This window comes from Phyllobates terribilis, unplaced genomic scaffold, assembly GCF_046119375.1.
Source record: "Phyllobates terribilis strain yellow unplaced genomic scaffold, ASM4611937v1 Scaffold_5__5_contigs__length_657084704, whole genome shotgun sequence".
Taxonomy (NCBI): domain Eukaryota; kingdom Metazoa; phylum Chordata; class Amphibia; order Anura; family Dendrobatidae; genus Phyllobates; species Phyllobates terribilis.
The window spans coordinates 451,947,766-451,975,249 of NW_027362765.1; positions in this window are offsets into that span (position 1 = coordinate 451,947,766).

The following is a 27,484-nucleotide window of genomic DNA, read 5'->3' on the forward strand; positions in this document are numbered from 1 at the left end:
CAGGAATAAAGTATCCAGGCTGTCAGTGTGGAGTCGCACGCCTTTAGGCTGCTTATTAGGTCGGGGTCACATTGGTGTATAGCATTTTATGTGAGAGCATCACATGCGATATGCCAATGATACTCAGCTCAAACTCTGCTGCGAGCGGGAGCCGAGTGTCATGCCGCTGTGCTCCGATCCTCTAGCATGAGAATCACCGCACAGGTGCGGAGGAGACAGAGAAAGTAATTTCTCCATCTCCTCCATTACTGGTTTCCGCGATAATCACACTGCACTTGCATGACATCTGAGTGCAGTCCGATGTTTCTCACAAGCCCATAGACTTGTATGGCTGAGTGCAATGCTAATTGGCATGAGAAAATAATAGCAGATCTGAGCTGCCCATAGAATAACACTGGTCCGAGTGCTATCGGATGTTTTATCACATAGCACTTGGCCATGTTATAAGCTTGTGTGAGCGAACCCTGAACCTGCACACTTACCCCATATCTAATGGCTAATAGTGTTTGGGGAAATGATAGCTTCCCTTTAGGCCACGTTCACATGTTCAGTATTTGGTCAGTATTTTATATCGGTATTTGTAAGTCAAAATCAGGAGAGGAACAATCAGAGGAAAAGTATAATAGAAACACGTCACCACTTCTGTGTTTTTCACTCACTTCTGATTTTGGCTTACAAATACTCATGTGAAATACCGATAGTGTGAACATGACCTTAAACTCATCCAAACAGTGCATCTTTCCTGTGGTGTTATTCTTCACCTTACCTTTTTTTTGAGGAAGGGGGGGTCAGTGGCATTTTATTTTATTTTTTTTACATACGCAGCATACTGTATTCACCGACCTGATTATATTGTATCGAAAGGATAAATCCCATTAAATCGGGCTGCGCTGCTGAATACATTAATCTCGATAATATTGGTACACTAGGCAGGGAATAGTGCTGAGAATATATGCACTAGACCTAAATCGTCCCGCCCTCAGGGCACTTGCATCCTCATTTACATATAATACTATATAATACTATATTCTCTGATATAATATACGTACTTGGTGGCTGAGCGCCAGAAAATCAATTTATTTCTCTTCCGTTTTGCTGGACTGTAACAGAAAACAGTTTTCATCCATGAGGCCTCGTATCACGACAGATTCATTATATACTATATTACAATACATACATCTGATGTAAAGGGAATCTGTCACCAGGTTTTGACACCTAATCTGAGAGCAGCCTGATATAGAAAGAGACTCTGAATCCAGCGATGTGTCACTTACTGGGCTGCTTGCTGTTTTATCAGCAGTAGATTATCAGTATAGGACTAGTAATCCTGCTGCCATGTAGTTCTCCATACTCATAATCTCTGTATAACCCGCCCCCACCACTGAGCGGCAGCTTTCTGCCTATGCACAGTGTACACAGAAAACTGCCAATCAGTGATGGGGGCGGGGATATTCTGAGCTCAATATTCAGAGAACTGGTAGATCTGTAGCAGATAAAACTGTGATTTTATCCAAACTGCTGCAAATAACCCAGTAAGTGCTACATCTCAGGAATCAGGGGCTCTGCCCCTACATCATGCTGCTCTGAGATGGGGCAGCAATGACCTGGTGACAGATTCCCTTTGATGTGTTTACATCTAGGAATTCACCAGTCCTGTGTGTGTCTTATGTCCACCGTATAACTGAGTAATATTAATTCCTTCACAATATGACATATATATATACGTCATTTGCTGTGTATCCCCCTGTTATGCAGGCTCTGGCGCTGAGCCCGTATGTTTTATGCCACATGACAGCTGGACTGATCATGTGCCCCTATCCACCCGCAGCTGGTAACATATTAAATGCCGGTATCAATCTCTAACAGCGGCATTTAACATGCGCGCACTAATCCCGCCCATCGAGTCGCTGATGGGTTGACATGACAACCCGCGGTCTGCAGGAGACCCCTGTGGTTGTCATTGCTGATCTGCTATGAGTGCCACCCCATGGCCGGCATTCATAGCAGATGATCAATTCTGCTACATATAGCAGAACTGCAGTCCTGCTATGTGTGGCCCAGGCGATCAGATGATCGCAGCTCAAGTCTCCCATGGAGACTATTGAAGCAAGTAAAAAGTAAAAAAAAATGTTTTAAAAAATATTTTAAAAATTAAAAAAAGTTCAATTCACCCCCCTTTTGCCCCGTTCAAAATAAAAAATTTAAAGCAAAATCAAATATACACATATTTGGTATCGCCACATTCAGAAATGCCCGATCTATCAATATATAAAGAGAATTAATCTAATCCTATAAATGGTGTAACGATAAAAACATCAAAACTCCAGAATTACGCTTTTTACATCGCCACAACATTAAAAGAAAATGCAATAACAGGCGATCAAAACATCGTATCTACCCCGAAATCGTAGCAATAAAAATGGCAGCTCGACGCACAAAAGGTAATCCCTGACCCAGACCCAGATGCTGAAAAATGGAGACGCTAAGGGTCTTGGAAAATGACACAATTTTTTTTTAACCTATAAATGTTTGGTATCTGCAATCTCGTAATGATCTGGAGAATCATAATGGCAGCTCAGTATTAGCATTTAGTGCACATGGTAAAAAACAAAACAAAAAGCAATTGTGGAATAGCACTTTTTTGTGCAATTTCACAGAACTTGGAATTTTTTTCCCGTTTTCCAGTAAACTATACGGTAAAATCAATGGTGCCGTTGAAAAGTACAATTCGTTCTGCAAAAAACAAGCCCTCACACGGCCATATTGACAGAAAAATACAAAAGTTATGGCTCTGGAAAGAAGGGGAGGAAAAAACGAAAACGTAAAAATCGAAAATAGCATGGGAGTGAAGGGGTTAATATTCATTATTATATAATTTTATACAGAGCCTACGACCAAATCTGGGGACGTCTCCACTTTCTAACCTGGTGGGGGTCCGACTACCAGTACTACAGATCCTGAGAGTGAAGGGTCCGCAGTGCTGGTTTAGTGCCGCATCCCCTCTGTTTTCCATGTACCACTGTTCTCTCAGCCATGTCTGTATTAGGCCACATTCACACGTTGCTTTTATTAGCTCAATAAATCTCAGCACTTACAGAGTCAGGCTAATGGTTTCGAGGGTGATGTTCTCCTCTTGGATCTTCTTTTCTATTAGTTGTATGTTCCTCTTCCTATTATACATAGAAAATATATTTCATATTAAAATGTACAAATGCCATTAATTGTTACGATGTATACTAGAGACCATAACAAATTTGGCTAAATTCCTCCCCTTCACCTTCCATTCTAGGTACTTTCATTGCCAACATTTTACATTGACTACATTCCAGTTAAAAATAATTTGTGACCAGGTTTTTACTATTTAATCTGAGAACAGCATGATGTAGGGGCAGAGACCTTGATTCCATCAAGATGTCAATTACTGGGCTGCTTGCTGTAAGTTCAATAAAATCAGTGTTTTATCAGCAGGAGTTGATCACTAGAGGACTAGTTCTCTCCTGCTCTGTATAACCTCGTCCCCACCACTGATCAGCAGCTTTCTGTCAATGTACAATTTACCCAGAAAGCTGACAATCAGTGGTGTGAGCGGTCAGGGCTGGATTTAGCGGTCAGGGCTGGATTTAGCGCTCACGCTGCCCTAGGCACTGTGATTTTCAATGCAGCCTACTGCTAAGTCAGCCTAAAGCCTCATTCAGTTCTTTTTCAATATAAGAAAAACATATTTTCATTTGTTATCCAGACATCAGTTTTTACCATCAGTGCAGCATCAGTTTTTTTTCTTGTAAGCAAAATAAAAAATAAATCTCCAAACTTCTCTTACCCAATGAACAGTAAAAAAAAGTGTCTGGAGGGGTGAGGCAGAGAGTCTGGGGGGCGGAGTGTCCGGGGGCAGAGTGTCCGGGCGGCGGAGTGTCCGGGGGGTGGAGAGTCCGGGGGCAGAGTGTCCGGGGGGCAGAGTGTCCGGGGGGCGGAGTGTCCGGGGGCAGAGTGTCCGGGGGCAGAGTGTCCGGGGGGCAGAGTGTCCGGGGGCAGAGTGTCCGGGGGGCAGAGTGTCCGGGGGGCGGAGTGTCCGGGGGGCGGAGTGTCCGGGGGGTGGAGTGTCCGGGGGGTGGAGAGTTTGGGGGGCGGGGTGTCCAGGGGCAGAGTGTCCGGGGGGTGGAGAGTCTGGGGGCGGAGTCACAGACCTGCTCATCCCTGAACCGCTGTACTTACACTGTGCTGCTGCAGGACGATGTGATGGAGCAGCCGGGGATAACTGCAGGTGCAGAGCTTCCTCCTCCTCAGCGCTGCCTTCAGCCTTCCCTATGCACAGTCTGCATATATGTAATCTGTCTTCTGATTGGTGGAGCATTGTAGAGCAGCCCCTGCTGACTGCCGTTCCACCAATCAGCGCTGAGCGTTCTATTTTTCACTTATTCTGCAGCTTTCTGTCTGCCCTCAACTCTGCAAAAAATACACCCCTTCCCTTCCCCCTCCGAAAAACACCAAAATGACTTACAAGTCTGAAGGGAGAAAAATGGCAATGAAAAAAAGTCACCACTAGGTAGTGCCGCTCCCTTCAATGTGCCGCCCTAGGCACCTGCCCTCCAGTGCCTAATGATAGGAGGAGAAGATGGAGAAAGAAATGTCTCTATCTTTTCCATTGTGTGAGTCTGTGGAAATCAGACTGCACTTAGATGTCATTCGTGTGGTATCCACAAAAAAACAGCCCTGTCTCGGTGGAGAGCACACGGTCTGTGAAAACACACTGAGGTGTGCACAGAGCCATTTATTTGAATGGGTCTGTGTGTGTCAGTGTCTCCGGTATGTGTGGAAACTGTCACCACTCGTACCGGAGATACTGACGTGTGAAAGAGCCCTTAGTGTCCGAGTCAATATTGACCTTAATGACCAGGACACATTTTTGAAATCTGACCAGTGTCACTGTATGTGGAAATAACTCTGAAATGCTTCAGTGTATCCTACTGATTCTGAGTTTTTGTTTCCTGACACATTGTACTTTGTTAGTGGTAAATTTAGGTTGACATTTTCATAAATGAACGCAAGAAATAATCGGAATTTTAGTAAAAATTTGGAAAAATTCTCACTTTTCAATTTTTCCATTTTGGTATCCTTACACCAGTTAGTCATGATGCACAAAATAATTAATAAATAACATTTCCCATATGTCTACTTCACATCTGCATGATTAAAAACCGCACAACTTAAATACTTCAGAACAGCTGTCAGGAAACGTTTTAACCCTTCTGGTGCTACACAGAAATTAATGCAAAATGAAATGTAAAAAAAACTTTACATTTTTCCTCTAAAATGTTACTTTAGACCCATTTTTTTCACTTTTAGGCCACAGCCCCACTATCAGTATTTGGTCAGTATTCAGTCCGTATTTTTTCTCAGGAGTAGGAACTAAACCCATGAGTGGGTGATAAATGCAGAATTGGTGACTTGTTTCTATTATACCTTTTCCCTGATTGTTCCTTCCCCGGTTTTGGTTCCACTCCTGAGAAAAAATACTGACCGAATACTGACCGAATACTGATAGCGGGACCATGGTCTTACAAAGGATAGCATAAAAAATGGACCTCCCAGTTGGTTTGTCAGTATGATGAAAAGGCATTTTGGGTGTGCTTTTTTTGTTTGTATAAGGTGTTGGCCGTACGCAATAAATAACGTGAGAGTTGTACAGTTTGGGGCATTCCTGGTGCGCTGATATCAATTACGTGTACTTTTTGAATTTTTTGTTTTAACACAAAGGCTGCGTTTTTAGTGTCAAAAAAAGCTTTTTCTGATTCTTGTGCAATTTTTTATTTTTTACTTTTTTCTTATGTTATTTCATTTTGTTGTGATATTTCACTTAGTCGCTCTGTGTGCATGAGACCTGACAGAGTCACTGACTGTGCCAGTTAGACTCTGCTTATAGTTGGATCTAACAGGCCACCATACACTGGGGTCATTAGATGACCTCAGGGTACCACGGCAATCATCGGCACCAGCGATTACAATCACTGGTGTGGGTAGGTCAATTGTGTCAAAAGGGGACTTTTAACCACTTACATTCCGCTGTTGGTATTTAATTGGTTAATCGGCCATGTACCGCTGTCACTCGTAGGAATTTTGCCCTCGGGGGGTCGCTAGTCACTTATTCCTGATCGCGGTAGTTTTAACGCATATCGACGGTCATTAAGGGGTTAAATGATAATTCCTGTACTGTTTGTATCCCATGAATACTACTATGGCATCTTTGTGCTGTGAAATGACACATGACCGGTGCCCAATAAATGGCGGCTATGTGTGTAGACAGATATTGTGTGCAGACGGGCTTCACATGTAACTTCTCTACCTGAATAAAAGAATCAGTCGTCTGAGATAAGGAAACATCGATATCACTGTGTAATCTAGAAGGTTTGCTTATATTACATCGCTACATGATTTCACTTACGTTATTGTGATCTTCTCTGTAATATCTTCAGTCAGATTCAGAAGAAGTGTTCTAAAGGGGTCCACACTATAGTACAAGGAAAACCTATCAATGTGTATGTTCAGTAAGGGATAAACTAGGACTTGTTTGTAACACTGGTAATTTATCAACCTCTTTACAGCCTGTGGCATATTAGTACGCACCAGGCTGTCACCCCCTGTTCAGCGCGGGCTCCGGCGCTGAACCCGCACTGAACCGGGACATGTCAGCTAATTATTACAGCTGACATGTGCCCGCAACAGCCGCGGGTGGAATCGCGATCCACCCGCGGCTGTCAACATGTTAAATGCCGCTGTCAATCTCTGACAGCAGCATTTAACATCACAGCGCCAGAAGTGTGTCACTTACCCCGCCCATCGGTGACCCCGTCACGTGATCGTGGGTCACCGATGCATAGGCATGACAACCCTGGGTCTGCAGCAGACCCCAGTGGTTGTCATGTGCTGATCACTATGAGCGCCACCAAGTGGTCGGCGCTCATAGCACCGCACCATTTCTGCTACTTAGAGGTGATCTGCTCATCACCTCTATGTAGCAGAGGAAATCAGACAAATGCTGCTTCTAGTCTCCTATGGAGACTAAAAAAGCATGCAAAAAGTGAAAAAAAAATGTTTTTAAAAAAATTAAAAAAATATAAATATAAAATCACCCCGCTTTCGCCCCATTCAAAATAAAATAATTAAAAAAAAACCCACATACACATATTTGGTATCGACGCAAAAAATAAGCCCTCACACGGCCATATTGACCAAAAAATAAAAACGCTATGGCTCTGGGATCAAGGTGAGCAAAAAACGAAAATGCAAAAATGGAAAATCCCAGGGTTGCGAAGGGGTTAAACAAGATGTCTCAGCTTAGTTCTCCCCTCTCCACAGTACAGGGAATAAGCTGCTGATTCTGGGGAACCGTCCGCTATCCACAGTACAGGGAATAAGCTGCTGATTCTGGGGATCCGTCCGCTATCCACAGTACAGGGAATAAGCGGCTGATTCTGGGGATCCATCCGCTATCCACAGTACAGGGAATAAGCTGCTGATTGCTGGGATCCTTCCATTATCCACAGTATAGCGAATAAGCTACTTATTGCTGGGATCCATCCGTTATCCACAGTATAGGGAATAAGCAGCTGATTCTGGGGATACGTCCGCTATCCACAGTATAGGGAAAAAGCTGCTGATTCTGGGGATCCGTCTGCTATCCACAGTACAGGGAATAAGCTGCTGATTCTGGGGATCCGTCCGCTATCCACAGTACAGGGAATAAGCTGCTAATTCTGGGGATCCGTCCGCTATCTACAGTACAGGGAATAAGCTGCTGATTCTGGGGAACCGTCCGCTATCCACAGTGCAGGGAATAAGCTGCTGATTCTGGGGATCCGTCCGCTATCCACAGTACAGGGAATAAGCTGCTGATTCTGGGGATCCGTCCACTATCCACAGTACAGGGAATAAGCTGCTGATTCTAGGGATCCGTCTGCTATCCACAGTACAGGGAATAAGCTGCTGATTCTGGGGATCCATCCACTATCCACAGTACAGGGAATAAGCTGCTGATTCTGGGGATCCGTCCGCTATCCACAGTACAGGGAATAAGCTGCTGATTTTGGGGATCCGTCCGCTATCCACAGTGCAGGGAATAAGCTGCTGATTCTGGGGATCCGTCTGCTATCCACAGTGCAGGGAATAAGCTGCTGATTCTGGGGATCCGTCTGCTATCCACAGTACAGGGAATAAGCGGCTGATGCTGGGGATCCGTCCGCTATCCACAGTACAGGGAATAAGCTGCTGATTCTGGGGATCCGTCCGCTATCCACAGTGCAGGGAATAAGCTGCTGATTCTGGGGATCCGTCTGCTATCCACAATACAGGGAATAAGCTGCTGATTCTGGGGATCCGTCTGCTATCCACAGTACAGGGAATAAGCTGCTGATTCTGGGGATCCGTCCGCTATCCACAGTGCAGGGAATAAGCGGCTGATTCTGGAGATCCGTTCGCTATCCACAGTACAGGGAATAAGCTGCTGATTGCTGTGATCCATCTGCCGGACCCTCCAGCTCTGAGATGCCCTTGTAGGATGGAGCCGCGGTGACGCCTGCGCACCCCACCACTATACAATGAGAAGAAAGACTCTTACCTGTAAATCAGGTCTGTGGCTGAAAGACAAACAACAGGTTAGAATTAGATTTACTGAATTATTTAATAAAAGTCACTCAGTTGCAGCGGACGACTTATTTTTAGGCCGTATTCACACATAATTTTATTCTCATCTGCACAAAACCAAAACAATTAGTTTTCATTATTGTGCTGCATCCGATATTCATCTTTTTTTGGTCCGTGCCCATTTTTACCATCAGTATTTCATCCATTTCTCTTATATGCCAAACAAAAGCTGCTGTAAGTTTTTCTTAGTAGTCAGGCAATGGGTGAGTGTGATCCACAATTCTCCCCAGAGCTGACATGTTACTAGCTCCATAGAATATAAGGGCCAGTGAAAACTACAGACCATACACCTGGTACAGACACAACCATGTGAATGAACCCTTCCTCTCCATCATTATTGTACAGAGACTTCCTTACACAATATCAGATCTGATCTGGCATTCAGGTTTCGGCTGTACTGTAACTACTGAAGTGCGGGGGTGTTACATCCATAGCGGCAGACCACACGGCCGTGAGTCCTGGGGAGCGCTAGCTCTGTTCCCCCATCACCCAACCGTCATCACTATATTACTGCTCATGTTCCACCATTCAGCCTGCACCTGTGCGTCTGAGACTCAGCTCAGCAGGCGCGATTACGTCACTGGATGGCGCCTGCTGTGCAAAGCCTCAGTCCCCACACTGCACAGACCGGAGCAGGGCGCTGGGGAACACGGCGAGGTATAAATGCTATAATTGTGTGAGAATGTCAGTACTTACATCTCATGTTGGAAATTGCCGTCTGTAATAGTAAAACAGAGAAATATATAAAGTCCATGAAATATTTCAGCTTCTTACATTGTACATCACATACTCATAGTTTTCTATTACACTGGATAATAAATGGGTTTTTAAGTTATCGCACAAGATAGATTTATTAATACTAGCGCAGTCTATGAGCAGAGTGCCAGTCCGTGCCCCATGCAGCATTCATATAGTCCATAAACCGCACGCCCGGTAAGTGACCCCGGAATCTGCTGACAACTCAGGGACATCTGACTTTATTGTCCACTTATTCAAGTATAAAATATAGTGAATAAATCTATAAATGAGCTGTGTGTTATCAATCTCTGAAGCTGCGTCCAATTTTTGAATAATTATTTGTGTTAAAAGATGGGGCAGACTGGCAGAGCTGCAATGCTAAATTTGCCAGAATGTAAGAGTTATGTGTATCCCGGGTGCTGTGTGCTACATAATTTAACGCTTTAATACCCAATAATGAATATATTTGTCATGGAGCGTGTCAGGGACTTTGGAGCGGTCTCAGGAGCAGAGCCCACTCCACACTGGACAGATCTCACTATATTATATAGATGGCATCATCCTCTATCAGCAGCAATTGGGGTGACCGCTGATTGCTGCTGTTACCCTGTTTAACACAGTTTCTGACATCAGCATTTAAACGTGACATGATCGCAGGGGGCGGATGGGTTGATGTGACAGTCAGGGGCCGGTTAAACACCCCCGTGCCTGGTATGTGATGTCCGGCCCGTAGTTGAGCGTTAGAGATAACAGTGATTTTTACTATATACTGCAATACTGCTGTATTACTGTATGTTGCACAAGCGATCAGATGATCGCAGGTTCAAGTCCTGTAAGGGACCTAATAAATAAAGAAAAAAGTCAAGAAAGTTTTTAAAAATGTAGAAATCATAAAAATTCGAATCACCCAGTTAAAATTAAAGAATGGGAAAAAATAGAAAAAATACACATATTTGATATCAACGTGTTCAGAAAAGTTCAATCTATGAAAATATAAAAGTAATTGACCCAATCTGTAAAAACTGTAAAGCAAAATAATAAATCCAACTGCCAAAATTGCAGGTTTTTGGATGTTACAACTAGAAAAAAATGCATTAAGAAGCGATCAAAGCTTCATAACTATCCCAAAATAGTATCAATAAAAACATCAGGTCACCATGCAAAAAAAACAAGCCCTCACACAGCTCCATCCACCAAAAGATAAAAATGTTACTGGTATTCAAAAATGACGATTCAAGCTAATTTCTTTTTAATTAAATTCTTATTTTATTTTTATTTTTTTACCACTTAAATTTAAGAAAATGCAAGTTTGGTATCGTCATAATCATACTGACTTGATTGGTCCAGGTATTTGGCCGTGCATAAAGAACAGACATCAGACAACAGAAATACATTTTATATATCCGCATAGAGACATCATTACATTCACTATTCTGAATTACATGACTTTTCTTATTTCAGACTTACAAAAATCTTTATCCAGTGTGCGCTCGACATTTTTCTTGCAGAAAAAAACGCATAAACCTGAATTGGATAAAGAGAGAGGTTTCCTTATAAATAACCTAATGTTAAATACCAATTGTATCAATTGTACATATTGCCATAACGAGCTAATTAACAAATACAGGGTCTTCTGATTAAAAATGTCTGGGACATTAGAATTGGGAAGTAAAGGAAGCTTGTCATAAGAAATCAGAAACTTATATCTATAGGAAATGGGAAATAATAAGGACAGGACAGGAGTGTAAGACACAGATACTCACTGTAAATCTCCTACTATAACCCTCAACGGAATTCTGGGTGAGCAGTTGCTTATATAGTCCTCATGATGTCATAATGTCCAGGCAGAGGTGACCATGGTGCCGATCCTGTGATGTCACAACATTCTAGAACAAGCCCTGCAGCCAATGAGATCCAATATAACTGTGTATAATAAAATCTATGGAGGGTTTATAATTGTAATAATCTGATACAGTAAATTGTTACAAATGATAGGAAACAGCAACACATCACATACAGACCCATGAACACATATACGCAGAAGGGTCTTATAATCCAATTGTTTTCTTCTACAGTATTGTTATTATACATATACACACGTGGTCAAAATTGTTGGTACCCCTCGTTTAATGAAAGAAAAACCCATAATGGTCCCAGAAATAACTTGAATCTGACAAAAGTAATAATAAGGCTATGTGCCCACGATGCAGAAATGAAGCAGAAAATTTCTGCAGCATTTCTGCATCTCCCTGGCAGAAAAAACGCATGCAGATTGTGCATGCGTTTTTCCTGCAGAATACATGCGGATTCACATGCGTTTCCGCATGCAGATTGACAAGCGCTTTCCAGGCGATAGCATCACTTGGAAAGTGCTTGACAACTAGGTCACACTATATAAATCCATGCAAACAGCATGGATTTATACAATGTGAACCGTAAAAATGAAAACAAATAAAGCTATACTCACCCCCGATGTCCCGGCGTGGCTGCAGCGCTGCTTCCTGTCTGGTTCCTGGATGCCGGCATCTCGCGAGACAGAGCGGTGAAGGGCCTGCGGTCACATGACTGTGACGTCACTGCAGGTCCTCAAGCGATGCCGGCATTCAGAGACAAGCCGCCGGACAGGTGAATATAAACTTTACTTGTTATTTTATTCTTTTTTTACAGGTACAATGGTACCCAGGTCCGGAGGAGAGTCTCGTCTCCTCCAGACCCGGGTACCATCCGCACATAGAGACGCATAGAAGCCGCTTGTAAAAATGTACAGTCGCGGTTTCTATGCGTTTCAATGCAAGTCAATGGCGGGAGTTCCGTTGCGCTTCCGCAAAATTAAATGACATGCTGCGGATTTTTGTACGCAGCATAAATGCTGCGGAAAAATCCGCAGCATGTGCATAGAACATGCGGAATCCCCTTGGGGACCATGGGGTGCGGATTACCTAGCGTTTCACAAGCGTTTCCGCTGCGGAAATTCCGCAGCATAAACGCTTGAAAAACGCTACGTGGGCACACAGCCTAAATTAAAAATCTATGAAAATTAACAAATGAAAGTCAGACATTGCTTTTCAACCCTGCTTCCACAGAATTTAAAAAAAATTAAACTCACGAAATAGGCCTGGACAGAAATGATGGTTCTTCTTAACTTAATATTTTGTTGAACAAGCTTTTGAGGCAATCACTGCAATCAAACGATTCCTGTAAGTCTGTGTGCCCACTATGAATTTTTTAAGTGTTTCTGCAGCGGCAATTCCGCAGCAGAAACGCTTAAAAACCGCTTGGTAGAAGGTCTGCAATGTTCCCCAATGATAATTCGCATGTGCTGTGCACATGCTGCGGAAATTTCCGCTGCGGTTTAACATTGCAAAATTCCTCAGCACTACCTGTTGTTTTGCGGAAGCTCGGCGTTTTCACCGCCATTGACTTGCATTGGACCGCATGTCATCCGCATCACTGTATCTGTACATGCGGATAACATGCGTTTCAATGTGCGGATGGTACCCGGGTTTACAGAAGAGGAGACTCTCCTCCAGACCCGGGTACCATAGTACCTGTAAAAAAAAAAAAAGAATAAAATAAAAAAATAAATATATACTTACCTTCTGATGGCCCCCGGTCTCCTTGTCTCGGCTTGACGGCAGCTCGCGGTAGACTAAAGGACCTGCGGTGACATCATTTAGTCATGTGACGGGTCACCTGTTCTCTGACGTCGGCAGGTCCTTTAGTCTACCGCGAGCTGCCGGCAAGTCAAGACAAGTACACTGGGGGCCATCAGAAGATAAGTATAATATTTATTTTTTATTTTTTACCATTCTTTCGGTCACACTATATAAATTCATGCCGGTTGCATGGATTTATATAGTGTGACCAAGTTGTCAAGCATTTTCTAAGTGATGCTAAAATCGCGTGAAAAGCACTTGACAACCCTCATGTGGAAATGCATGTGAAGAACGCTTCACTTCTACTTGTCCCTGGCAGGAAAAATGCATGTACAATGCGCATGCGTTTTTTCTGCCAGGGAGATGCAGAAACGCTCAGGAAAAAATCCGGAGCATTTCTGCATCGTGGGCACATAGCCTAACTGTCAATGAGACTTTTGCACCTCTCGACAGGTATTTTGGCCCACTCCTCATGAGCAAACTGCTCCAGTTGTCTCGTGTTTGAAGGTTGCCTTCTCCAGACGGCATGTTTCAGCTCTTTCCAAAGATGCTCAATAGGATTTAGGTCAGGGCTCATAGAAGGCCACTTCAGAATAGTCCAATGTTTTCCTCTTAGCCATTCTTGGGTGTTCTTAGCTGTGTGTTTTGGGTCATTATCCTGTTGCAAGACCCATGACCTGTGACTGAGACCAAGTTTTCTGAGACTGGGCAGCACATTTCTCTCTAGAATCCCTTGATAGTCTTGGGATTTCTTTGTACCCTGCACAGATTCAAGACACCCTGTCCCAGATGCAGCAAAGCAGCCCCAGAACATAACAGAGCCTCCTCCATATTTCACAGTAGGGACAGTGTTCTTTTCTTGATATGCTTCATTTTTCCGTCTGTGAACATAGAGCTGAAGTGCCTTGCCAAAAACTTCCATTTTTGTCTCATCTGTCCATAGGACATTCTCCCAGAAGCTTTGTGGCTTGTCAACATGTAGTTTGGCAAATTCCAGTCTACCTTTTTTATGATTTTTTTGTCAACAATGGTGTTCTCCTCGGTCGTCTACCATGAAGTCCACTTTGGATCAAACAACGACGGATGGTGCGATCTGACACAGATGTTCCTTGAGCATGAAGTTCACCTTTAATCTCTTTAGAAGTTATCCTGGGCTCTTTTGTTACCATTCACATTATCCGTCTTTGACTTGTTATTAATTTTCCTCCTGCGGCCACATCCAGGGAGGTTGGCTACAGTCCCATGGATCTTAAATTTCTGAATAATATGTGCAACTGTAGCCACAGGAACATCAAGCTGCTTGGAGATGGTCTTATAACCTTTACATTTTACATGCTTGTCTATAATTTTCTTTCTAATCTCCTGAGACAACTCTTTCCTTCGCTTCCTCTGGTCCATGTTGAGTGTGGTACACACCATGTCACCAAACAGCACAGTGAGTATCTGTAGCCCTATATACAGGCCCACTGACTGATTACAAGATTGTAGACACCTGTGATTCTAATTATTGGACACAACTTGATTAAACATGTCCCTTTTGTCACATTATTTTCAGGGGTACAATCATTTCTGTCCAGGCCTATTTCATGAGTTTAATTTTTTTTTAAATTCTGTGGAAGCAGGGTTGAAAAGCAATGTCTGACTTTCATCTGTTCATTTTCATAGATTTTTAATTTATTATTACTTTTGTCAGATTCAAGTTATTTCTGTGACCATTGTTGGTACCCCTCGTTTAATGAAAGGAAAACCAACAATTTTGACCACGTGTGTACACCATAGGGGCATAAGTATAGGGATACAGAATTTTATGACATCCCATTCTAAATCCATAGGCAATAATTTGGAGTTGGTCTCTTTCTACAATATTTTGGAGGTGTCTGTGGGAATTTTTGCTCCTTCATTCAGAAGAGTGTTTGTGACGTCAGACACTGATGCTGGATGGGTGTTCCTGGCTAGCAATCTCCATTCTAGCTCATGCCAAAGGTGTTGGATGGGGTTGAAGTCCAGGCTCTGTGCGGCCAGTCAGGTTCTTCCACACCAATCTCTCCCAACCTTTTGGTCTGTAATGTATATATATAGCAGGGGGGAGTAGCTAACACAGAACAGCTGAGACCATCAAAGCAGGAAAGCTCCAGGAGCTCTCAACTGAACAGATTAACCCCTGCCCTGCTAGTAGAAACCTGCACTGTTTAATATGATGGTGACCTCTTTCTAGTCAGTGCAGGAGTAAGTGAAATCAGACACTGTGGTTTTCTAGCCCCTCTCTGTTGCGGTAAAACCGTGACAGTATGATTTCATGCAGACACAGATATCAATCACTAGTTAGGACGACACACGAGACTCATATGCATACAAGCAGGAATTTCAATTAATAAAATACAAGTTATACTGAATCTTTTCTACCAAATCTACATATATTATTCTGCTAAGCGTCTCCTTCTCTATACCATGATGTGCACAGTTCAGACTACGTAAAACGTGACATGTTCCCTTTAATGGGATAATTGCACTTTGTATTTTACCTCTTGGCAGTGATAAGCAAATCAATTGGAATTCAGGCTTTGACAAATGTTTTTGTAAATATGTGATTTGCGCTAAATAAATTAGCTTTGAATTGAATGTTCCTTCTTGTGCTCTTGGTTCTCTCTGGGACATAATAAATGTAAATTGTAAGATAACAAAAAAAACTAATACCTCATGCATGTGTATGGAGAGTTCAGCAGAGATTGATATCTAGCGTGTGAGATCAGATATGTGAAAGCGTCAGATGTGTAGGCCAGAATCTCCCATTTTCAGTAATGGACATAGATAGGATTCTGTTCTTGATCTAAGATGACTAATAAAATTACATTATGGAAATCTAGAAAATCTCAGCTCTTCTCACCTCCGTCACATAGTCCTGTATTCCAAGAATCCAGTGGCTGTCAGGCTCTTCATGCATGTTGTCAATTGTGAGACCAAAACCTGTGATTTTAATATTACCCATTAAGCCAGCAAGAGGTTTTCAGGCTTAAGGTCTTTGTGGAAGACGCCCTTTGAATAGAGATATTCGATTCCACAGACAAGTTCAGCGGCATAGAATCTGATAAATAGACAAAAAATGAGTCTAACATCCTGAGGATCAGACAAGAAGAGATTTCTTCTAGTTAATGGGTAACTAAAATGTTACTATAATATACAGGTGCTTGTCACAAAATTAGAATATCATCAAAAATGTAATTTATTTCAGTTCTTCAATGCAAAAAGTGAAACTCATATATTATATAGAGTCATTACAAACAGAGTGATCTATGTCAAGTGTTTATTCCTGTTAATGTTGATGATTATGGCTTACAGCCAATGAAAACACAAAAGTCATTATCTCAGTAAATTAGAATACTTTATAACAACAGCTTGAAATGTTTTTAAAATCTGAAATGTTGGCCTACTGAAATGTATATTCAGTAAATGTCCTCAATACTTTGTCGGGGTCCTTTTGCATCAATTACTGCATTAATGCGGCGTGGCATGGAGGCGATCAGCCTGTGGCACTGTGGCGCCCATGTCTGTAGGGCCACAAATGCCTGCATGTGTAATATAATCATCTGTATTGCCAGAAATGGTGAGGGCTAAATTCTCTGCTGTTATCATTACATGTACACATTGTTACCGGATCCCTTACTGAAGGACTGTGCACTTTTGCCTAAACCAGGAAGTTGTGCACGATCCCTCAGAGAGGGGAGAAGGTGCGTCAGTAGTGCTAGTTGTAGGGTGAGGAAGATGTAGCATCATGGAGGGTCCTGGTGCAAGGGAGAGAAGAGTGCTCCCTCTGCTAGGACAAGCTACACAACGCCAGGTTTCAGTCCCGAGAGCACAGAGACTTCTAGAGTCCCTGATAAACTGAAAGACTGCTTAGGCTTTATGACTGGCAGAAAAGTGCTTTTTCCTAGAGGCTCAGAGGTGCATAGGATCAGGAACACTACTACACGAGAAAGTAGGTGTTTTCCACAGGATTCAAGCTGCCTGCTCACTGGAAGGGATCACAGATCAAATAACTGTTTACTTTGGACCCCAAGGGATCAAGGGAATCGTCTACCAGAGGCAGTGGCGTACCGCCAATGGCGGCAGACCACGCCACTGCTATGGGGACCGTGGCTGGAGGGGGCCCGTGAGGGCCCCAAGCAACATGGGAACGAGGAGGATAGGTGAGTAGGAGGTTGCGGCGGCAGAGGAGCGGGTTGCGCAGTGGAGGAGCGGTGCACATGCAGTAGCCTGCTGCTGCAGCCACCACGTGTCCCCGCTGCTAAAGGGACATGAATATTCCCTCTTCTCCACTCCCATGGGCGTGGAGAAGACGGAATATTCATTCTCTTTAGTAGCGGGCACGGAGGAGCGCTGAGCCCCGGCTCCTGCTGTCAGTGCAGAGGAGTGAATGTGCCGGCAGCCGCTCACCTCAGCTTCTGAGAGCGCGCGCTGCTCAGATGCCGACATGAGCTGCAGCAGACAGGACCCAGCGCTGGAGCAGAGGTGAGGAAGGAAGGTGAGTATAAGTGTTTATTGTTTTGTGTGCATTGATTGGGGGGTTGAGGAGGCCACACATACCAGGAATGGGGGATTGAGGAGGCCACACATACCAGGAATGGGGGATTGAGGAGGCCACACATACCATGAATGGGGTATTGAGGAGGCCACACATACCAGGCTTGGGGGATTGAGGAGGCCACACATACCAGGAATGGGGGATTGAGGAGGCCACACATACCAGTAATGGGGGATTGAGGAGGCCACACATACCAGGATACTTGGATTGAGGAGGCCACACATACCAGGAATGGGGGAATGAGGAGGCCACACATACCAGGATTTGGGGATTGAGGAGGCTACACATACCAGGGATTGTGGGGGCCACACATACTAGGGATTGTGGGGGCCACACATACCAGGAATTGTGGGGGCCACACATACCAGGGATTGTGGGATTGAGGGGGCCACACATACCAGGATGGGAAAATTTTCCAGTAGCTGCTGCATTTCCCACCCTAGGCTTATGCTCAAGTCAATAGGTTTTCCCATTTTTATGTGGTAAAATTAGGGGCCTCGGCTTATATTCGGGTCGGCTTATTTAAATTATACGGTATTTTAAAATCAGTGAGTACGTGGTGCCCATAATATTGCAGGACTGTGGCGTGCATTATACTATATGGGGGCTGCATTTTACCCTATGGGGTGTGTAATATACTGTATGGAGGACTATGGGGAGTGCATTATATTCTATGCTGGACCATGGGAAGTTCATTATACTATATGGAGGATTATGGGGGGCGCATTATACTATATGGAGGTTTATGGGGGGAGCATTATACTATATGGAGGATTATGGGGGCGCATTATACTATATGGAAGATTATTGGTGGTGCATTATACTATATGGAAGGCTATGTGGGGCCATTATAATATTTTGAGGGCTATGTGGGGGGCCATTATACTGTATGAAAGCAATTATACAGTGTGAATGTTTGTGTGGGGCCATTATACTGTTTGGAGGGCTGTGTGGGGTCATGAGAGTGTATGGAGGGCTCTGTGGGGTTCACAGTTGGGGGATTATACTGTGTTAGGGTCACCATACTTTGCCGTGGGAGTTGATGTGGGATACAATAGTGTCATTATACTGTGCATGTGGAGGAATGCACCATAGGGGTATCATACTGTTTGGGGGGCACTTTTGTTGGCATCATACTTTATGGAGGCAATGAAGGAGGAATCTACGACTTCAGAAGGAGGTAAATTACTATGTAAAGGCTGGAAAGTTATGAGATCTACTCTTCTGTGACACTGACAAATATTTATTTTTTTGTAGTGGGGGGAATTAGAGCTTCTGCTATGGGGCCCCATGACTTCTATGTACGCCCCTGACCAGAGGTATACTTAGCAGTAGGAAGGCTACACAACCTCACAGCAGAGAATCTGAACCCTCACCATGCAGGTCTGACCAAAACCCTGTATGTGAACTGTAAAGATGCTTCTGGAACTGTTTGCAGAACTCCAGTAAAAGGTACAAAATGGTTATTATCCTGTCTCAAGCTGATTATTCCCTGCTGCGCCATCCCTGCTCCAACTCCCCTGGGAGCCAGCCCTGGTTGAGAAGGGTTAATCATCTGGCACTGCTCATCACCACCTAACTCCCAGGGGCCCTCATCAGTGGCTGGCCCTACCAGGCCAAACATCCCAACTGGCGTCACAAACCTTTTTATTATTTTTATTAATATTATTAACCCCACAATTGACAAAGACTGGCGAGCGCCCCCGGTCAGACCATAACCGCACTTGAACCTTTATGCACTAGTACCGTGACCACAGCGGCCCGGCTGGCGGCACAGCACTGATGAGCGTGTTATGAGGTTACTTTAATAGCAGCCTTCAGCTTGTCTGCATTGTTGGGTCTGGTGTCTCTCATCTTCCTCTTGACAATACCCCATAGATTCTCTATGGGGTTAAGTTCAGGTGAGTTTGCTGGCCAATCAAGCACAGTGATACTGTTGTTTTTAAACCAGGTATTGGTACTTTTGGCAATGTGGACAAGTGCCAAGTAGTGATGAGTGAGCATGTTCGCTACTGCTCGATGCTCGCCCGAGCATCTCACTGCTCAAGATGCTCGTTGCTCGCCGAGTATTTCCGGGTTGCTTGGGCGGGAACTCGGGTCCCCTCCCTGTATGTTTGGTGCTCTTTAGAGAGCCAATGAACATGCAGGAATTGCCTGCCATGCACTGTAATGCCGTAGCCATGTTGGTTGTGGGCATTACAGTGATTGGCTTGCCGCACAGCGCCGTCAGGTCTATATCAGACCTGGCACCACCATGTTCGTCACAGTCACTCCGGATCAGACAGTGTAGGGAGAGCTGCTGCTGCGTCAGGGACAGATTTGATTGTTTATTAGGTAGTGTAGGGAGAAAAAGCGTACATTACACATCTTAACAAACAGTCCTTCTGAGGACTAATCCATCTGCAGATATATCAGGCAGGCAGTTTATATAGGCAGGCAGGCAGGGTATTTAGCCTACTGGAGTGCATATAGCACAAGAGGCTCCATTCCAGTTCTGCCTTCTGCTGCTGTTAGATATTTCTATACAAAGGCCCAGGTCTCAGGGGCCAGGAATACTTTTCTTTGGACCTTAATCCACATTATTTGCTTAAAAAGCAATCCAGAGAACACGATTTTTTCTGCGCCATTTGTTTGTTGGCACTGCAGAATACAGCCAGATCCTTTCCATATTAGAGCGCTAGAAATCCAGCTATTTAGAAATGTGTTTTCTCCGTCAAACGGATCACATATACGTTGTCAGAAAATACTGCCATTTCTGGCCTCCATTAAAAATTTCCTTTAGTGTGTCATTGAAGCAATTGACCACAGTTTGTTGTTCAAACTACTTACCTACAGGCCAGGTATTTAAAAATCTGTTTTCTCTATCACACGGATCACATATAAGAGTTCGCTCCATACTCAGTTTTTTGTAGTGAGCATGGAAGATACTGTCCTCCATTTAAAATGGGCAAGGCACGTGGCAAGGGACAGGGAACTAGACGTGATGGTAATGGTGCATGCAGAGGCCGAGGACAAGGCCGTGGGCAAGCCAAAATTGTGCCACAACAAACACCCACATCTTCTCGCCTGACCTTCCTGTCCGAATTTCTAGGGGACTGCAGCACACCACTATTGAACCCAGAGCAGTGTCAAAAGGTTGTTGGTTGGATAGCGGATAATGCTTCCAGTCACTTAGCCACCACCACCACCACCCTGTCATCCACACGGTCAAGTCTCATGAGCCGTGAGTCTGGACCGCATATTCCTCACCCTGATCCTCCTTCCTCCCACCATGCCGAGTACCCAGAGACAACTGATCCCACACTTGGACACTCTGGAGAGCTGTTCACTTTTCGATTTATAGATTCGGGCCTCTCGCCCGGTCCACTTGAAGCGGGGAAAGAGGAGATCGCGTGTAGCGATGCCCAAATATTTGAGCAGTCACGGTCACACAAAGGCGACGGTGGGAAAGTGTCACAAGAGGTGGACGATGATTAGACACAATTGCCAGACATTCAGGAGGAGGACCAGGGTGCGGAAGTGGAAGGCGAGGTGGTGGATGATATAGTAACTGACCCAACCAGGCAGGAGGACATGCAGAGCGAGGACAGCAGCACACAGGGGGAGGGGGGCAGAGCACCCCAACAGGCAGGAAGAAGCAGTGTGGTGGCCGCAGACAGAAGGCAGGCAACCGTTCCCCGTAATACCAACACGAAGGAAGTTGCCAGTACAACTGTTAGGTCTTCCCGAGTCTGGTTGTTTTTTAAAGACTCTGCCGATAACCCCAAAAAGGCCATTTGCACCACCTGCCAGGCCAGCATCAGCAGGGGTGGCAAAACAACCAGCCTGACCACGACCAGCATGATCAGGCACATGGCAGCAAAGCACCTGACTTTGTGGGCCGAACCCCAGGGTCCAGGAACAGTGTCTGCAGGTGGCACCATTGCTTCTTCCGCTGTTGTGCATGCAAGCCAATCCCCTGTCTATTGTGCATGCGAAGACGCCTCCTGCCCTGCACGTGTCGTTGCACACTCTCAAGTAGCAGCATCAGGAAGCACTTCCATGTCCTTGTCCCAGTGCAGCGTTCAGTTGTCCATACCCAGTCCTTGGAATGCAAGCACAAATATGCAGCCAACGCCCCACAGGCCACACTACTAAATTCTCACATTTCACGACTGCTTGCCTTCGAAATGTTGCCTTTTAGGCTCGTGGAGACAGAAGCATTTTGCAACCTGATGGTGGCGGACGTCCCTCGGTACTCGGCCTACAGCTGCCACTATTTCTCCCCGTGTGCCATCCCCGCATTACACAAGCACGTGTCCCAAAACATTAGCCGTGCTCTCAACAACGCAGTTAACGGTAAAGTCCACCTAACCATGGACACGTAGACAAGTGCTTGTGGCAGGGACAGTACATCTCGCTGACGGCACACTGGGTTAACATAGTGAAAGCCGGAACCCAGGTGGACCTTTGGACGGAACACGTCCTCCCGACACCAAGGATTGCGGGCCCTAGGTCAATCAGGGTTGCCCCCACAGTCTACAGCTCCTGCACCTCATCCTCTTCAGCCTCCATCTCTGAAATGACCACATCAGTCACAAGCTGGAAGCACTGCAGCACTGTCTCGGCCAAACGGCAACAGGCTGTGCTGAAGCTAATATGCTTAGCTTAAAAACCGCACAATGCTGAAGAGTTGTGGACAGTTCTGAAAGAGCAGCCAGATCTGTGGCTCACACCGCTGAACCTACAGCCAGGCATGGTCGTGTGTGACAATGGCGGGACCTGGTGGCAGCTCTGAGGCGAGGCGAGCTCATACACGTAGCATGCCTGGCCCATGTGCTTAACCTCATGGTTCAGCGGTTTCTCAAATCCTACCCAGAGCTGGCGGATCTGCGTTTGCAGCTTCCGGCTCACAGACTGGTGTGTGATGTCCCCACATGTTGGAACTCTACACTGCAGATGTTGGGAAGGATTTATGAGCAGAAGAGGGAAGTTGTTGAGTACCAGCATCAACAAGGCCGTCGGTATTCAGTTCAGACTCCACACATAAGACCTCAGGAGTGGACACGGATGTCAGACATATGTACCATTGCCTGTTAGTAGTCTGGCACGCATGGCTGAGTTTATGTTACGCTGCCTTTCCCATGACCCTCGCGTTCTCAAAATTTTGGGTGACAGTCATTACTGGTTGGTGACACTTCTAGACCCACGCTACAAGGAGAACTTTGTATCTCTTATTCCTGAGGCGGACAGGTGTACAAAAATGGGGCAGTACCAGAAGGCCCTTGTTGCGGAACTATTAAAAAAATTCCCATCTGAAAACGCTGGCGGCAGAGGGCACACTTCGTTGGACAACTAAGGAATACAGGTGAGAGAGACACAACTTCAATCCAGCAGAGGCAGGGGAACACTGTTAAAGTTCTGGGAGAGTTTTCTCAGACCCTCCCATCGCACAGGCCCTGAGGCACGGGGTACTCTCACAAGGAGTGCAAAGTTTGGGAAGATGCTGAGGAAGTACTTTGCCGACCGTACCAACGTCGTCCGTGATTCCGCTGTGTCTTATAATTATTGGGTATCCAAGCTGGATACGAGGAATGAACTGGCTCTCTATGCCTTGAAGGTCCTGGCCTGCCCTGCCGCCAGCGTTTTATCAGAGCGGGTTTTTAGTGCTGCTGGTGGAATTATAACTGATAAGCGCATCCGCCTGTCAACTGAAAATGCTGACAGGCTGACTCTTATAAAAATGAACAAGGGCTGCATTGGGCCAGACTTCTCAACACCACCGAATGATAGCAGCGTAACATAAACTCAAATCCAGTGTCTTTTCTTGGGAGGTGTATTCTCATGCACCTTTTCACACCCACAGATGGGTATACACTTCCTGATTTTGGCTATTTGCTCTTGTCCTCCTCTTTCTCCTCATCCCCCACCACCATATCACCAGGGTGACCGTGGTCCGTGATGCAACACCCATATAATTGTTTTAAAGGGTGTTTATGATGCCCGTAAAAAAAAATTTTTATACAGTATGTTCATGTATACCCCCCAGGGGTAAATGTTTGTCAGCCCATACACTTAGTGCATGGGCATTACAAGTATAGGAGGCTCTCTCCTTTCTAATGGGAACATTTTTTAATGAGGCCCTCCTCCACATCTCTTCCAAGGATCATTGAAGTGCCTCCAAATTTTTGGCAGCCCTTGCATTCAGTGCATAGGCCAACACTATAGGAGACTCTCTCCTTTCTAATGGGAATTTGTCGTTACTGTGGCCCTGCTCCATGTGTCTTTAAATTCTTAGTGGGGTTTTTCCTAAAATTGGTCAGCCATTGGACTCACTGCATAAACTAGAACTGTATAGCAGACTCTCTCCTTTCTAATGGGAACATGTCATACTTGTTACTGTGGCCCTGCTCTGTGTATCTTTAAATTCTTAGTGGGGTTTTTCCTAAAATTCGTCAGCCGTTGGACTCACTGCATACCCTATAACTGTATAGCAGACCCTCTCCTTTCTAATGGGAACATGTTGTACCTTGTTACTGTGGCCCTGCTCTATGTGTCTTTAAATTCTTAGTGGGGTTTTTCCTAAAGTTGGTCAGCTGTTGGGCTCACTGCATACCCTATAACTGTATAGCAGACCCTCACCTTTCTAATAGGAACATGTCGTACCTTGTTACTGTGGCCCTGCTCTGTGTGTCTTTAAATTCTTGGTGGGGTTTTTCCTAAAATTGGTCAGCTGTTGGACTCACTGCATACCCTATAACTGTATAGTAGACTCTCTCCTTTCTAATGAGAACATGTCGTACCGTGTTACTGTGGCCCTGCTCCGTGTGTCTTTAAATTCTTAGTGGGGATTTTCCTAAAATTGATCAGCCGTTGGACTCACTGAATACCCTATAACTGTATAGCAGACTCTCTCCTTTCTAATGGGAACATGTTGTACTTGTTACTGTGGCCCTGCTCCGTGTGTCTTTAAATTCTTAGTGGGGATTTTCCTAAAATTGATCAGCCGTTGGACTCACTGAATACCCTATAACTGTATAGCAGACTCTCTCCTTTCTAATGGGAACATGTCGTACTTGTTACTGTGGCCCTGCTCTGTGTGTCTTTAAATTCTTAGTGGGGATTTTCCTAAAATTGGTAAGCCATTGGACTCACTGCATACCCTATAACTGTATAGCAGACTCTCTCCTTTCTAATGGGAATATGTCGTACCTTGTTACTGTGGCCCTGCTCTATGTGTCTTTAAATTCTTAGTGGGGTTTTTCCTAAAATTGGTCAGCCATTGGACCCACTGCATACCCTATAACTGTATAGCAGACCCTCTCCTTTATAATGGGAACATGTCGTACCTTGTTACTGTGGCCCTGCTCTATGTGTCTTTAAATTCTTAGTGGGGTTTTTCCCAAATTTTGGCAGCCCTTGCAGTGACAGCATGGGCATTACCACTATAGGAAACCTGCTCCTTTATAATGGGAACATTTTTTTTACTGAGACCCTCCTCTATGTCTCTTCAAAGGGGTATTGGGTTGCGTCCAAATTTTTGGCAGCCCTTGCAGTCACTGGATATGCAATAACAGTATAGGAGACCCACTTGTTAATAATGGGAACAACAAAGCATAGCCGGCTGATGGGTCTCTAACAATAGCCAGGGCCGACTGCTGGCCTTTTAAGAACAGTAAGGGCCGTCTGATGTCCCTATAAAAATAGGCTTTATGACTTTCAGAGTCCCTCCATCATAAATAAAACAGGATGTGTCTGATGATGTGTCACACACCACATTGCCAGATAAGGATGTAAAATGTTAAAATGACATTTCCCGGTGAATGCATTTGTCTTAAAAAATAACGTAAAAAAAACAAAACAATAGGATCTTTCTTTAGTATAAAAAACAGCGTCACTAATTAAACCTCAATGTAATCACATTGTTCAGCTCATGCACCTCCTCCTCCATCTCTGAAATGACCACATCAGTCACAAGCTGACAGCACTGCAGCACTGCCTTGGCCAAGCGGCAACAGGCTGTGCTGAAGATAACATGCTTAATTGACAAACCGCCCAGCGCTGCAGAGTTGTTGAAAACTGTAACACAGCAGCCTGATCTGTGGCTCTCACCGCTGAACATACCGCCAGGCATGGTCGTGTGTGACAATGGGCAGAACCTGGTGACAGTGAAATGACAGCCGGGGTAGATACGGTTTCCCTCTATGCCAGTCCTTTCACCGAGGTAAAGAATATGGCTGTGGTGAAATACAACTCCCACTGAGAAGCTGTTTCAGATTGAAAAACATTGTGCCCACCAGAGGATTTGATTCTGAGGGCTAACCTTTCTCACCCGCTCAAGAGCCCCATAGCAGCTGCAAAGTTAGCGCTATCATGAACTCTCCTGAGGTAGAATCCAAGGATTCTTTGGTGGGACCGTCCAACCCTGCCGAGAAGCAGTCCTGGCTAAGAAAAGTGTGTGGGAAGGTTCCCGGACACTCTATGGCTGCTTTTTTAATGTGGATCGGCCATGCTTATGTATGTTATTTCTCAAAACGCATTACAGATCAGGCCATTGTCCAACTCTGTATTCAAGACATTAAATACGCAAAGAAAGATGTGTGTGTGTCAAAACACCACCGACAAGTGCGAGTTGATGTTGGACGGGCTGCCATTGCTTCTACAACAAGCTCAATTACAGGACTTCCTGTGAGAAATACAATCAGTAAATGTGAATAGCGGTATCAGAGCGCCAATAACAGGGCAAAAATTAATTAAAATGACTGATTTATTAATACACACAACGCATTTCGGTAGACAAGGCCACCTTCATCAGGCACCGAAACGCGTTGTGTGTATTAATAAATCAGTCATTTTAATTAATTTTTGCCCTGTTATTGGCGCTCTGATACCGCTATTGACATTCACTGATTGTCTTTCTCCCCCTGCTGGGGTGCGGTAGAGCTGCCTTTATTTACTTGTGGGATGAAGTTAACTAAGAGTTACTACCCTGGTTTCCAAGCTGCGCTGCCCTAACCCCTCTGGAACACTGCCGTGAGTGTTGGTGAAGCTGGGCGTCCATCTCGGCGGTATGCGCAACTAATCTGATCACGTGACCCACCACCGTGAGATAAGGATCTGTGAACGCCGCTGAAAGCAGATGATAGCCACCAACAGAGCAGAGCTTGTGGAGCTTTACACTGGGGTTGTGCAGAGGAGCACAACTCCATAAGGTTAGTAGCCATTACCACAACCCTCTACAAATTGCATTACTGAGTCACCCATTGCGCCCTGTTCTCTCCTTTTTTACTTCCTGGGAGAAATGACACGCAGAACAGATACGGTTTCCTTCTATGCCAGTCCTTTCACCAAGCTAAATACAACTCTTCGCAAAAAAAGTTGTGGACTGGCTCCGTACCGTCCCTGGCCACATTCACCTGTGTTTGTGGTTAGGCTTTCCTTCCCTGTAAGTGCACTGGGGAGGGCACGGGTAATGTTGTGGGACCCGTGCTTGTGGAAGGTGGAGGCGATACCGGGAAATATAATGGCGGCTGGGGACCGAGTATGGACACCCGGCCGCCGCCGGCATGAGGTTGTGAAAAGCTTCCGCCTCCACGAACTTAAAAGGCCATATTTCGTGCAATGAGGTGCCCAGAAATCTGGCAGTTTAGTGTTGCGGCCTGTGGGTGGGTGGGTGGCTGGCTGCATACTTGCGCTTGCATTCCAAGTAACAGAAAACTAAGCAGATGGTGGCCTCTATCATCATCATGGCCTCACCTCGGCACTATGAACTCTCCTGAAGGAGAAGCCAGGGCTCGCCGGAGGAGTCTCTGGTTCTGTGGTGGGCCCGTTCAAC